General features: G+C 35.3%; 1 pseudogene; it reads right to left on the bottom strand.

Moving 5' to 3' along the window:
* Positions 1–11774: 11774 nt before the first annotated feature.
* LOC107850023 lies at positions 11775–13914 on the bottom strand (annotated as a pseudogene).
* Positions 13915–16118: the final 2204 nt, after the last annotated feature.

The raw sequence follows: 16118 nt of genomic DNA on the forward strand, positions 1-16118 counted from the left end.
TTTTATATTTAAAAGAACATATATTGTATCTGATATTTTCAGTTTTTTTCTGGTCTAATTAGAGATATACGCATCAGAGCAAAATCAAGCATTGGATTTTAAAAAACTGTCAACCAGTCTTTTTAAGATGAACTATTTTTGAAGAATAAAACAGTACTGTTTATCATTTAGATAAAATAGAAGTCTAAAATTAATTCGTCTTAGATTTTTGAAAATAGGAATAGAACATTGAGTTTGGAAAGATGAAATACTCTTTAAAGACTTATTCCAGGAAATAATCAAATCACAAAGCCCCAACTAGATACTATCACTTAAATTCCAAGAAATTCTATAGGTAAAGCAATTTGTGCTACATTCGTAAGTCTCTCATGTATTGCGTTTGTTTGTCGGGGTAGACACATTAGCTAAATGGACCCCTTTCTTTCGATTGTTTGCCAGCACTTTCCCGGCCCAAGCCAAAAAAAGTTATTATGAAGGACAGGATTTACCTTAGTGTTGATGGTTAATATTGTATCGGGCACACAGTAACCTAGTATTCTAATTGGAAATGTAGTAACGTAAAATTGCTTTTAAAAGTGTTATGTTTGCATTTTTTTTTGTGTGTGTGTGAAGTTAATCTCCAAACTCCTTCCAAGTACAAGCCAAACCCCTACAGCTATGCAATAGCTACTACTACTATCTAAGAAAACAGTAAAACTCCAAGTATGCTTTCTAGCCGGCCTTTTGCTATGCTATGCTGTATTCTGTGTATGTATATATCCCTCCTGTATGTGCACTCTTGTTTGATCGGAGAGCTGCCAAGTGCAACACGAGCTCTCTGCATCCTCGCCCCTGTATGTTCCTAACTGCCTTCCTCTAAATACTCTCCAGTATCCTCCTAAAAGGGTAGGGGGATAGTGCAACAAGATCCCTTTGCCAACCTTTCTCAACCATGTTAGCACACCTTGCAAACATTACTGAGAAAATACGCACACTCAAAAAATAGATGTGTAGCAGATTCCTCATATGCACCACACAGCAGCCACATATTATTTTGGCTAGCTAATAACCATTTTGGCTATCCTTCGTGAGCAGTCTCTTGAGCAGCGGTAGCCAGCATATAAAGTTGTGCTTACCCTTACTCCACACCCAGTTATACCACGATTATACTTTATTTCCCCCTCTTCTCCTCTTGTACCCACTACTAATCCCGAAATAATTTAGTCTATGTACCAAATTATTGTTTCTGAATATATGACATTTTATTATTGTCAAATGCTACATTGAAGAATTTCAAGATTAGTTGAACAATCTGTATTCAATATCAATCACTGCTTCAGACAGGCCAACCGGCATGCTGACATATTAGCAAACTTCAGCCACAACATTGATGAAATCCAAACCGTTAACTCTGTTGCTGATCTGCCGAGAAACATCTGAGGGTTGATTGATATGGAAACTTGGGAATAATTGGAAAATAAGGAACCTCCAACTCGACAAACTTCAAATTACCCTCTGTTCGAATCGAAAGCCAATGGCAAAATCAGAAACTAAACTGACCTGAAACAGATATCGCAAAAAATAGATCAACCCAAACCCATTTTCATACGTCACACTGCTGGCTCATCTTTTGGCCATGGGTTGCGACAGAATCGAAGTTGGTTTGTTGTTGCTGTTTAGCCGGAGCTCCGATGAGCTCATTCTTTTTGATTTATTTTTTGGATTTAGGATGTAAAAAGTGGGAAAAAGTGGAGCCCACGTGTGGGCCAAGAGATCAATTCAACATTTTTACAATTTCACAAATTTAATATAATACACCTAATACCCTCCACTTATTTCAATATTAAAAAAAAAAACTCTCTCTCCTCTTCAATTCTCAACTCCCGCTTTTGAAACTACTTCTCCTAAAAAACGTCATTGTCGTTTCGGTTTCTTCTCCAGCTGCTAAGGGGTGGTTGTTTCTTCGGAAGGTTAGTTAAAATGAAGTTTCGATCATTTCTAGATCCATTTAAATGGTTTTTTGTGCTAATCGATTCGTAGTGAAGTAGGATTTTTTTTTCGAATTTGGTGTTTTGGTTTAGTCGTGTTTTTTTAGCAACGAAGTGTTGAATGGTGGGATAATTGTTGTTTGAAGAGTTGTTTTGGCACTTTGATTTGAACAACGACCTGTTTTTGTCCGTAGACCGGCGGTTTATCCGTAGACCCGTGGTCTATGAAATGAGAATGCCCTAGATTGAAATCAATTTTGAGACGCATGAAATTCTTGTAAAACATGATTGCTGAAATAGTGAAAATTAAAATATTAATAGCTAATTAGTTTGACTAGGTGCACTAGTTTGATTTTTAGCAATTGTTGTGTTTTGATTTCGCATGCTGAATTTTGGTTCAATTATTGTATGTTTATGTAGTGAACTGTTTAATGGTGGGGTGTTTGTAAACTTTTTTAGGGGGTTTTCATTTGAGCATTGACTTATTTCTGTTGATAGATTTGTGGTCTATGAACTGAAAATGAGAGATTTTTTCTTCAGGTGTAGATTGTGTTGAAAATGGGTAAAAAAACCAGCATTCCTAAATGCAAAATCGGTACCGCTGGTAGCAGTAGAAAAAGAAGAGATGAGGTAGTTGGAAATGTCTAAAAAAGAAAGAAAATTCAAGAGTCGGTGTCCGAATCAGATTCATAGTTAAAGGAGATAAGCGAGTACATCAATTCTAGTGAAGACGTTGCCAAGTGGAGTGTCAGTGGTGACAGTAAAGGGAGCGAGGAAAATGAGAGTAATAGTGATGATGGGGATACTGATTCCTTGTTCGTTCCATATCTTTCAAGGTGCATTTCCATGGAGCGGTATAAGCTTCAACGATAATTGATGAGGTCGGATCTTTCTCGGCAAAGATATCGCTCAGATCAAGAATGGATGCTTATCGAGAATTTAAGCAAGTTCTTGTCGACCAAGAATTAAAGAAAAGATTCAAGCGATCCTATTTTGGACACCTGAGAAACCTGCCAGAACATCTCAAGTTCAATGGGCAGTTAGTTCATTATTTGCTGTTGCGATGCGTCAGGAACGATAAGATGTGTCATGAGATGTGGTTCTGCGTTACGAACAAGCCTTCCTATTTTGGTTTGAAAGAATTTTGTTTGATCACGGGGCTGAATTGCTCATCATACCCCAGTGAATCAAAAATGAAGAAGGTGTTAGCAAAGGCGGACAATTTTTGTTTAAAAGTGATGAAAAACAAAAACATCACGGCAGCCAACTTGTTACACCTGATCAGAGGGAATATGCTGAACGAGGACCAGAAGTTCAAGTACTGTCTACTTTTCTTCTTGCAGACCATGTTACTTGCGAAAGATTCGACGAAGGTTGTCGACCCAAAACTGATTCGAATGGTCGATTCATTGAGTTTCTTCGAGAAGTATCCGTGGGGAAAAGAGACATTTCAACTGACCATGAACTATCTAAAGAAGAAAAGTGATCTGAAAAAGTAGAAGGAGGTATTTGATGAGAAGCAGAAGGTATCCTATGCTCTATTCAAATTTGCCTAGGCATTCATGGTATCTACCATAAACCCTTTAGTGAGTTTATCATAGATTCTCATTTTATTTATACTCTGAGTTATTTTTTTCACTGTTGTACTGCTTACAGATTTGGATCTATGAGGCCTTTACTCATCTTAGAGAATTTGCTAAAAAAATAATGGATGAGTCCCTTCCCATTCCCTGCATACTTAGATGGCACACTATAAAAAGTGACAAGATAATCGAAGGCGACCCATTCAAGTATAAAGGAAAAGTTATCAAGGTATGAACTTATTTTCTATTATGCAATAATACTACCGTTGCATCAAATGTTATGTAATTGTTAATTGATAGTTTATAGAACATGCACCCGTACATCATCCCTACTATTCATGCGACGAAAATAGATTACATGATTACGTTTGAGCCATATATGAATGAGGTAAAGAATAACATCCTCGATGGCTTGAAGAAAGAGTTAGAAGGGGTAACCGTCCTTACTTCAAATGAGGACAGTGATGATGATGGTGATTTGAGTGGTAACCCCGTTGGAGTATGCGTTGGTGATGATGATTCTCCGAGCACCTCCAAAGATGCAGTAGGAACCTCATCCCCCAGGGATCTTGATAAGCGTGTCACTGTGCTCGAGGAAGCGATGTTGGATACTGCTGCCTATATCAGAGAGAAAAGAATGAAGAAAAAGGAAATGGATGAGTGACAACACGAGTGAGGTAACTTCATTCAATAATTGATATTGTTAATGAATTTTTAGCTTGAAATATCAGTAACACTTTGTAATATAATGATACAGTGCATGTGGACCTTCGTGAATCGGAGAGGAATGAAGAAGGAGAAAAAAAGAAAAATAGATGAGTTGGCCTCTGTTGTGGCAGAAGAGGAAAATGAAGAAGAAAAGTTGGATGATGAAGAAGATAAGAGCCAAGAAGAAGGTGGAAAAGTAGTTGCTGTAGAAGCAGAAAAAGAAGCGGCAGCAGATGAACAAGAAGGTGAGAAAAAAGGAAAAATTATTGAAGAAGAAGCTGACAAAACTGACAAAGAAGAAGTTGAGAATGAAGCAGCAGGTGAACGAAAAGAAGAAACTGAGGAAGAAACAGCTGCTGCAGGTGAAGAAAGAGAAGAAGGTGTGGAAGAAAAGGAAACTGAAGAAGCGCTAGCTGCTGCACATGCTAAAAAAATGAGAAGAATGTGAGAATAAAGAAGCAGCTGCAACTGTTGAGAAAAAAGGAGCTGAAGCTGACCAAAAAGATGTGGTCATGGACATTGTTGATGAAATCAACAGTAACACTTGTGTTGATGAGGAAATAGGGAAAAAGACATTTGAATCCTAAGCCATTTAATGTGCTATTGAATTATGGTGGTTGTGATAGGACAATTTTTTTTAATTTCTCAAATATGAAGGTTGAAGGATATAGTGGTAGGATATGATAATTATTCTTTTATTTTATTAAACTTGTTATGATTCTGCAGTGAATCTTTTTGTGTCAAACTGATTTGTGGCATGGAATTTGAATATGCATGGTGTGGTCATAGTTGGTACATTGTATGCTTGATATCATAGAATGCATACTTAATATTTCATATACCGTTTGCATAGTCTATCATTACCCTGGTGGTCGAATTTAAGTTGACGTGTTGTTTAGTCGACTAAGATTCTATCAAAAATAGTATTAACATTATAGAAAAATAGAACTAATAATATTTATTCAATATCACTACATCCATGTTACAGTTTTTCAAAGAACAAATACTAGCATTATAGCACATAACATCATTTTTAGTACATTCTCCCTTTCTTTGGCCAAAATCAATTTTTGTTTTACTTGATCCCTCTCTATTTGGGTGTCATGTAGCATTATTTTAAAGTGATCCCACTGTTCTTTGGCTTCTTTGAACAAAGTCATAAGAAAATCTTTATTTTCTTCGCCTTGTTGGAGCCTTTGTAGTAGATTAAATTTTACCAAGCCTTGAAAATTTGATGTCTCGAGTCCTGAACTCAATGTTGATGGACTGGTCGGAGGTGATAGATCATCAAGCCATTTAAAAAATGAGTATGTACTATTATCCTAGGAAAAAAATAATAATTATATAACGATTAACTTAACTTTTAAAAAAAAATACACACCTCACCTTCGCAATTACACAATTATAAAATTTGTGACCAGGATTTGAATCTGTGCATGACATCCTCAAGACAGCCGCATTCCCACAATGATAAATTAGAGTATTTTTAGAATTGGATATTTGAGATGCTTGCGACATTGTAGAATTTTTAAAAACAAAACAAAGTGAACGAAATAAAATAAAGAGGGATGGACACCTTATATATAAAGTAAAAATGAAGTGTTAACACTGATGGCTTACAAAAGTAGCAGTTTATTACCATTGGAAAAGTAATTTTTCTTTTTTTGAACAGGTGGTGACATTTAATAGATTGTCATAGATCATGACCTATGTCCACCATCGATTAGCCTGGTCTACCGTAGACTTATACCTATAGTAGTGCATCAATTAATATCCTTATTATGCGTAGACTATGTTGATCTATGTATACTTCTATAGACCATCATGTGGATGTAGGTAAAAATGAATAAATAAATTAAAAATAAATTTAAATAGATAATAACATGTTTTGGGGCTGGTGGAAGAGATTAATTAAATATAATATGATTTAAATGGATAATCACATATTTTGGGGCTGGTGGAAGAAACTAATTTAATAAAAAAAAGATTTAAATAGATAATCTTGGAGTGGTGGTGACACTTAATAGACCTTCCTAGATCATGACCTATGTCAGCCATTGATTAAATTGATCTACCGTAGACGTTCACCTTTAGAAGTGCATCGAATGATATCATGCTTACGCGTAGAACACGGTGATCTATGTACACTGTTATAGACCATCACTTGGATGTAGTTAAAAATGAATAAATAAATTATAAATAAATATGGTGTGGATTTCTACACATGCGAAGGAGAGTAAACAAGTCACATAATCATATTAGAGCTTAAATAAATTAGGGGACTCGTCTGATTGGGCGAAGGGCAATTCTACGACTATGCATGATTTCAGTTTTGGGTGAAGAAGAAGAAGAAGAAGAAAAAGAGGCTTTTTGATTAGGTTTAGGGACAAGTGAAGGGTTACGTAGAAAAAGGCCCTGTACTTATAGACCTATAGATGGTGTCCTTTCATGTGTCCACCCAATGGTTAGTCGACGTGTTTGAGAAGAGAAAACGCTTAGTTTGCGTATACCAGAGGTTTTTCTCGTGAACAGACATTTTGTGCAGCTTTTTATTAAATGGGAATGGGAAACAATGGAAATAATGATTCATTGCATCGATTGGAGAGATAAGGCGGGAAAATAAACAAGATAGCGTGTTAGATGAGCAATAATATAACTAATACATAATATCTTATAGACCTTGTGAAATATAAACCATAGAGTTTAGTAGTCTATCGTAGACAATGATTAAGTCGATTACAACTGAAGGTTAAAATCTACAGAAATGAACATTTAGCAACCAAAACAGTATCTTTACAACAAAAGCTAAAAAAAAAGCCTATTTATGATTTGATGGCCATTCTACGCATAATTTTTTTGTGCCCGAATTTCTTGCATATTGAACACCTATTCCTCCTTTTGGAATTGAGTGTCTCACCAACGCCCTTAGTGCGTTTGAATTTCTTTCTTCCAAGTTTGGGATCGTAAGGGGGTGGAGAAATTTTAGTATCTAGCAATTCCTGTGGTACAGTCCATTCGGCCTCCGGAGGGACAATGTTAATTGCTTCCGAGTATGCGAGGAGGTAACTTTTAGCTTTATAAATTGGCGAAGAGCAGTCTTAGATGGAGTTACCATAACCTTCTCCACCGTCATACTTTGTTCGCAAAGCTGCCATCGCATGTTCGTATGACATTTTCACCAAGTCAATTTTCCGACAAAAACAACTCCTCTCCAAGAGATTGACCTTGGAAGTAATGCCGTTTCCGAACACCGTGTACTGGTTGAGAACCCCGTTTGGATTACTCACATACAAGGAATCGATTGCGCTCTTACTATCCCTTAGGATCTTTTCCGCATAAGACACAAATATGTTCTCTTTACCATCGACAAAGACATGCCGCTCCCTAAACTTTTCACCAAAATTTCTAGCAATTAAATTGAATATGTATGACATGGGGTACTCCCATTCATCCATCAAAATCGAGTTGAGTGACTCGGCGATGTTTGTAGTTATCACGTCGTACCTATTACCCGGAAAGTGTGCTCTACTCCATTTTTCATAACCAAGCATATTTCAAGGACATGTGCTGCCTCAGTGCAATTACTCTTCAATTCCTAAAAATTATCGCTAAACTCATCAAAGGAATAAGCCTTTGCAGCAGTGTAGAATAGATAAAGATGTTCTTCGTAGTGTTGATTTACGCAAAAATTTTCAGTGAGGTGCCTCATCCAAAGTCCGTGATATGCACGACTGTATGCACGGGAGAAGGCATTGGCGATGCTAATGTGCCTATCGGAGATGACACATAGATTTGGTTCATCTTCTATGATAGACTTTAGCTTCTGGAAGAAGAAGGTCCAAGAAGCATCGTTCTCTTTATCGACCACACAAAAGGCAATCGGAAAGATATGATTTTCAGTGTCCTATGTAATGGCACTTAACAGAACGCCTCCGTACTTGCCATACAAATGTGTGCCATCGATGGCAATTACCTTTCTCATGTAGGCATATCCTCGTATGCAAGCTCCGAATGCTAAGAAGTAGTAAACGAACGATCCATTCATCCGTTTTACCATGATAGAGTAAGAAAACTCGGGAATCAATAACTCCACCAAGTGGGAAAAAGCCGGCAAGCAAGCATATCCGTGCTCCGGTGTCCTACGAATGATGTTCTTCGCTATTACACTTTCTTTCCAACATATCCAATAACTTACGTTGTGATACACATACGATCGTGATTGTGGACCAATACGTAAAGACTCGAGTTCGGGTGGCTGCCCAACCAATGGAACAAGCTTTAAATTGTAGAGAACAAGTCCCAACACTCCAAAGCCGTCCAATATGCACACTTGAAGGTCGCCCCTTTGTCTTGGTTCATTAAGGGCATTATAGTTATTTTGTAAGAAGTTATAACCTAGACTATAAATAGAACATATTAGGCCTTTTTTTCACAACTTAAATGATATTTTGAGAGATCTTTGAGAGTGTTCATACAGGTGTGGATATCACTTGTGATAAGTGTGGAATCACTTGTGTTGGTTGCTTGTTTTGAAACGTTGGTTGCTTAGGGATTCCGTTCCTTTGAGGTCACCGTAAGAACTTGATGTTATTTGTATGAATTCTTTGGTCTTAGTGTTCAATATACACTTTGGTTCATAGTGTTTGTGCATTGTGTGTCAAGTTATCTATCATTCTATCTTATTATTGTTGTTGTGTTCATTCTCGGTTTTGGGTTTCCAAACCCGAGACCTTGTTGTGTCATTTTTGTTCTTGTTATTGTATTGTAATCTTAGTTTGTGGCTCGTTGATTATAGGTGTTGAACACCTTAGAATCTTGTTGTTATCGTGCTTGTATTGTTATTGTTAGTGAATCTGAAAGGGGTCACAAAAGGGGTCCTCGGTTCTTCAAACTTGTGGACTGATTTGGTGTATGTTTTTGTGTCTTATTTGTCGATCTTGTATCACGTTGCAACACAACTCCTTAAACACAGTCCTTTGAATTTCTCTTATGCTTGGACCCTTACCATCCCAAAAGTGATTTATGCATACTGAAGCAATCAATTTGGATGAGACTTTCCTGTGCCTGCGGATGGCGTGTTCAACACCGCACATGTGCAACCCGACATACTTGTATATGCGAAATCTGTCTGAGGTCTCGTACTTTTTTGCCTGTAAAAACCAGCCACAACCATTAGATAAGCATTTCGCCTTAATCAATTTCGTGCAGCTCTTCTCTATATAATAATCAAAAGACTGCCTCGCCGGTGCTACGTCTAGTAGCATTTTCAGCTCTTTCTTATCGACGAATTTTTGACCAAAATAGAAATTAGTTCCGTCCGAGAAAAAGTATCCTGGTTGTGATGCCGTTCCACTGTCTTCTTCATCATCTTGCGAGTCCAATGAAAAATCTTCTATATGCATAGAAACATCTTCCATATTAATTGGATCATTGCCACCGTTCTCGTAACTATTCAAATCGTCGTCGACTGTCGGGCACCACGGTGGGGGTGCTGATGAGTTCAGCGGTCCTTCAAAGGACCTCTCAACCACATTTATCCTCAAAATAGGCCTAAAGCCATCTGCATCAGCATCCATTTTGTACGTCAGCACACGTACATCGCTATTTATAATCGTAGGATTTACCTTTTCCTTCAAATGCATTAGATAAATAATAACCACGTCGCTCGGCGCGCAATCTAAGTTCCTGCTCTGCATTACGCTTGCAACGAATTCGTCGTACGAACTATTGTAGCGAACAGGAATGAGAATTGTCACCTTGGTAAATGATCTCCATTTCTAACATTTGGGAGTCTCCACCCATTTTTCCATGAAATCACCAAAAACCAGAATAAATTCGACAATAGACATCATAGAATTAAGATTTGGTCGACGGTAGATTATGCTGGAGATCTATGTCGGGTTGTATGCACGGCCTATGACTAACGATGACGGATCGATAGCTGCGCAGATAGCCGTACAAAAACTTCAAATTGTAAATATTGCTTCGAATCAATGATTGTTGGGTTTATGGAATAGAGAAATCAACTTGGAGTCGCCTTAGATGCTGTAATGCACTTTCTAAAGTGGTTTTGAGTAATGTGATTGATTTAAAGCTTTTTAACAATGGTGGAAAGTGTGTTTGAGAAGATAGAAAACAAATGGGGTAACAATGGATGCAATGGACAAGCTTATGATGTTTGTGGACTGATTTGTAGCTGATCAACGGAAAAAAACGCCGTAAAAGTGGCCGGAATCAGAGCTTTTTGGAGGAAAAAATAACCACTTTCTATTTTTAGCTTTTGGAAATTTTTTTTTTATATTTTTGGAAAGCCTAGTTATTTTTGTATATGTAATGGTGGATGATGGAGTGGGTTGAAGTGTATTATTAGAAACTTGTAGATGAATTTATTAAGTTGGAAGTATTGCGTTAAAGTGAATTATTATAAAAGTTGGGGCTTAAATTGTTAAGTTGAAAAAGTTGGTGGTGAGGTGGAATTATGTGGGTATTTGACCAATGTTTTAAAACTTTTGGGTATTTAACAAAATAGTTTAGAAAAAGAGTTGTTTTGGCATACTTGCCCTGGAAACTTGGGCACGAAGCTGAGTATTTTAGGGAACATTATATTCGATTAAACTGATAAAAAAGCTAGATGTTTTTTGAACAAATTCCTGGGGAGTTATACCTAATCTTCGTGTCTAATAAGATATATATATATATATATATATATATATATATATATATATATATATATATATTAAAATGGAGCATAGTAAGACGTTTTAACTGCTCTTATCTGTTTTATATACTGCTGCTAAATGAATAACTATGTCCTCTTAGCTCCTTAAAACGCACTTCTTATTTTACTCTCACTCCATTTTAACTGTTCCGTCCTTGTTCACTATTCATTTTCTTTGATGTCCCTTGAGTTTTGTTCCATTCCCCAGCATTAGTATTTCTAGTCATATTAAATAAAAATGAACAAAAAAATGTTATTAGACTAGACCTGAAGCTAACTGTCATGATACATTCTTAGTTTCTTTTTATGGTTAACAAGATATTATATTAATTACTTCCTCCGTTTAAAAAAAGAATTACCTACTTTCCTTTTTAGTCTGTTTAAAAAAGAATGATCCCTTTCCTTTTTTGACAATACTTTAATTTCAACTTTTTACGTGGCATGTTTAGGACCACAAGATTAAAGGACATTTTGGTACATTTGACATAACTTTAATTTAAGGCCACAAGATTCAAAAGTCTTCTTTATTTTATTAAAATTTGTGTCAAATCAAAGTAGATCATTCTTTTTTAAATGGAGTACTTAATATGCATCAGTAAATATGAGTGGCAGCAAAAGTCTGCCGGAAGGATTAGGGGGAGGGGAAATACTTGTACTCATAGTAGTTCTGTTACATTGAACGATACGTTCTTATTTGATAAAAGATACATTCACTAGAACCTGGTAAACCTAAAACACCAAAAGAAAGATGCCAGAAGAGTACTACATAATATATGAACTTTAAAATGTTGATGCCAGCTAAGGTTCATAAGGAGTGGCAATCAAGTAAAAGTCGCTTTTTCTGCCGACAACAATTCCATCTAATTCAGTCAAGTCCAAGTCTCTTGGCTCTATTCCAGTAGGGAGTTTCCAATCGAAGTGATAAAGCAATTTAGCCAACGGCAAATAAACATTAGCTAAATCAAATGATATTCCGGGACAAATCCTCCTCCCATCACCAAAGGGAAGATGTTCAAAATTATTACCAAGAAAGTCCACAGAACACTGCTCAAATCTCTCTGGAATAAAGCTTTTTGCGTCATTCCAATGTTTAGGATCGCTTCCCAATGCCCAAACATTGACCATGACTTTGGTATTCACGGGAGTAGTATAGCCATTTATGCATGTCTCTTCCCTACATTCTCTTGGGGCCAAAAGTGGAGCTGGTGGGTGAAGCCGCAAAGCTTCTTTAATGACTAACTTTAAGTATTTCAGCTCCTCCACATCATTTATATTGAACGTTACTTTGTCTCTAAATGCGTCTCGCACTTCTGCTTGAGCTTTGGTGAATATTCTTGGATTTTTCAACATTTCAACCATAGCCCATATAATTGTTGTTAATGAAGTTTCTGTTCCGGCTATAAACATGTCCTGCAATTTATAGCCAAGCTATTAAATTAAACAGCTTGCTAGTCATCTACATACCATCATTTGACTATTGCACATGCTCTTTCCTCATCTAATTAACTTTTTTAAAGGACCGACTTTTACACTAGACTTTTGAGATGATATCGTATATGGTCCACTCAACTAATAGTAGTTCTCTTAGAAAGTCACTAAGATTTGTTTTATACACCAAAAGTACGTCACTCAACTATTGATATTTCAATAATAACATCTTTGCTATGGAAATGCTTCATGGTTAAACAAGAAAGAACAAGCATAGAATTTAATACTTGCAAAAATAACAGCTTTGATATGGTTGTTGGTGATGGGAAGTGGAAGAGTTCCATTCTTCATAAGTCTTAGTAGGACATCAATTAGGTCTTCATCTCCTAATGCATCATCACTCTTGTGAGTTGAAATATTTTTCTTGTGCTCGTTAATGACATCCTCAACAATTGAATCTACCTTACGGTGGGCGTCAAGAAGTTTTTTCTTAGCTCCACTGAAAATATGAAGAAACTTGTTTGAAGGGAAGATGTCAGCCACATCAGAGCCTCCTTCTAAGCGCAGCACTTCTATCATTAGTTTAATAAACATGTCTTGCTCCTTCAGTACTTGCCCAAATGCTGATCTACATGGCATAGAGCTAGTGAACCAAATAATCCTTTTTGTAAAATTAACTGGATCACCACGTGATGAAGATGACTAGACAGAGTCAATGAGACGAACAACTTCATCATGTCTGATCGAGCTAAACGATCGGACATTCTTTGCACTCAATACTTCAATGATACAAATTTTATGAATTTGTCTTCAGTATTCACCTGTAGGGTAAAAATTATCAGAAGTCAACCTAACAAAGCAAATATTGAATGACGATAAATAAGACAATGAAATTGAAATACATCAAAAGAGACCTAACAATGTAATATGGTTAATTTGGTCGATTAATAACCGAGAAAATTCAAATTTACATCTCTTCTTAAACAAGACGCCTTCAAGGATTATATTGTGAATACCATAAATTCAGAAGGAAGGATCCTCATTTATTAGGAAAGTAAAAGCAATCATGGAAAATGTACTTTTGTCCTTCAAGAAAAAGTAAAATCCAAATATATATAGTGAAAAGATATTAGCCAAAACGTCTAACACTCACCATAGGGGCTAAAGGCGATGTCCTTCCTATCATAATGTCAAAGGCCAAGAGTCTAGGCATAGATGCAAAAGCGAGGTCATGAGTTTTCAGTACTTGTTTAGCTGTCTCAGAAGAAGTAACAACAACTGCAGAAACTTCACCAAGCTGAAGATGCATGAGCGGTCCATATTTTTTGGCTAAATCTCTAAGGACGCAGTGTGGAACTCCACAAGCCATGTGATGCATTCTTCCAATAAAAGGAAGTTTCCATGAACCTGGAGGCAATTTTTTGGTTTGGTTATTGGATTTCTTCCATTTCCTTAACAAAAAGAGGAAGGTTAGAAAAAGGAAGATGGAAGTCAAGGTGAAGAATTGCATTTTGGGAGAATTAGTAATGTTTTGTGATTCTTCAAAGCTCTGTATTTATAGTGGTGATAGACACACAGACAATTTTTTCCATTTGTTTAACGTAAATATAATTTAAGTAACTGTCAAGATCATGTTGATGTTATCTTAAAATCATATTTCCTTCGTTTCATTTTATATATATTGAGTATAGAGTTTAAGAATAAAAAAGGGAAAAAGGCTCAAATATGCCAGCTAACTATTAGAAATGACTTATTTATGTCATCCGTTAAAAGTTTGGCTCGTTTATGTCATCACCGTTACAAAATAGGTTCATCCATGCCATTACTTATTAACGGTGGTTTTTCAAAAAAAGTTTTGCTACATGTCGTCTTACTAGAGGTCCACAACATTAAATAAAATAACGGAAAAAGGCTCAATCGAACTATCAAAAATGACTCATTTATGCCATCCGTTAAAAGTTTATCTCGTTTATACCATTGTCGTTGCAAAATAGGTTCATCCATTCCATTATTTGTTTACGATGGTTTTTCAAAAACAATGTTGTCGCGTGTCGTATTACTAGAGGTCCACGCCACTAATTAAAATTATGTGATTATCCCAATTAAGTTAACTAAACAGCTAAATATAATTCGAGATATTCTTAGGTCAAGCTTCAGCAACTGTAAAAACAAGTGAGACCTAAAATATTTTTCACAAGCCTTAGAAACCTCAAAATGACTACTTAATCATTCTGTGTTGCATACATTTTGGTCGATTAATATTTATGCTTCAGGGATTTTTCATTCAATGCTATGACGAGTGATCTTTCTTAAAGATTCAAGGCATTGACTATTATGAACAAAATGTAAGAGAAAATAAATCAATTCTTATTTATTTATTTTTAATTAATGACGTAGACCCTAGTAAGATGACACATGGTAAAATTGTTTTTGAAAAACCGCCATTAACAAGTACTGGCATGTATGAACCTGTTTTGTAATGGCGATGGCATAAACGAGCCAAACTTTTAACGGATGACATAAATGAGCCATTTCTGATAGTTCAATGACATATTCGAGTCTTTTCTCTTTATTTTAATTAATGATGTGGACCTCTAGTAAGACGACACGTAGCAAAGTTGTTTTGAAAAATCATCATTAACAAGCAATGGCATGGATGAACCTGTTTTGTAACGGTGATGGTATAAACGGGTCAACCTTTTAACAGATGGCATGAATGAGATATTTCTGATAGTTCAATGGCATATTTGAGTCTTTTCTCAATAAAAAATACTTTTAAATTTTGTGATTTTAAATTTAAGATGTGTATATTAATATTAAAATAACTTTGTAATACTTTTTGGTTTGATTATATACACTTTCCCCAGCTATATATATATATATATATATATATATATATATTATCTCTAATCTCTAATCTTAATCTATAATCTATATATAATCTATATGTATAATCTATAATCTATATCTATATCTATATCTATATCTATATCTATATCTATAATCTATAATCTATTATCTATAATCTATATCTATATCTATATCTATAATATATTAAAAGTGTGAAGCCTTTAAAAATGTTATTTGAACCTTTTGCTCGTCATTAAAAGTCTCCACTTTATATAAAATCATCGTTTCAGTATTTTCCTCAATTTATTATCAATTAATTATATCTAGAGTTTGAAATTAATTAAAATCATCATTTAATTTAGGTAAGAAATCATGATATTTAACAATTCTAAATTAATTAGAATTTTACCTTAGATAAAAATAATTTTTTGTGATTCTATGTTAGGTAATATTTTGGATAGTTGTATCTTTCTTATATATTTTCCTTGCAGTTCTACGGGACATTTTTTTACCTAAAATTTTCAAACACTTGCCATTAATTTTCTTAATTGTAGGTGGAGGAAAACTTTCGTGCAATATTTTCCACCTAATTTCACCAGTTTAAGTTTAATTTTCCTTTCATATTTTAAGGATTAGAATGTTTCTTTCATATTTTAAGGATTAGAATTTTTAATTTTCCTTCCCTATACTAAGAATTTGAATTCGTTTAATTAGGTGTAAAATTCATATGATATTTTCATTAGATTTTTCTTTCTATTTTAAGGATTATTTCTTACTAATTTGAATATAACTGCACCAATATAGTTGTCCCGTTTACTATTTTCTGTTATTAAAAAGGAAGTGTACTAGAAAATCAAATCAAAG

Source organism: Capsicum annuum, chromosome 12, assembly GCF_002878395.1.
Source record: "Capsicum annuum cultivar UCD-10X-F1 chromosome 12, UCD10Xv1.1, whole genome shotgun sequence".
NCBI lineage: Eukaryota > Viridiplantae > Streptophyta > Magnoliopsida > Solanales > Solanaceae > Capsicum > Capsicum annuum.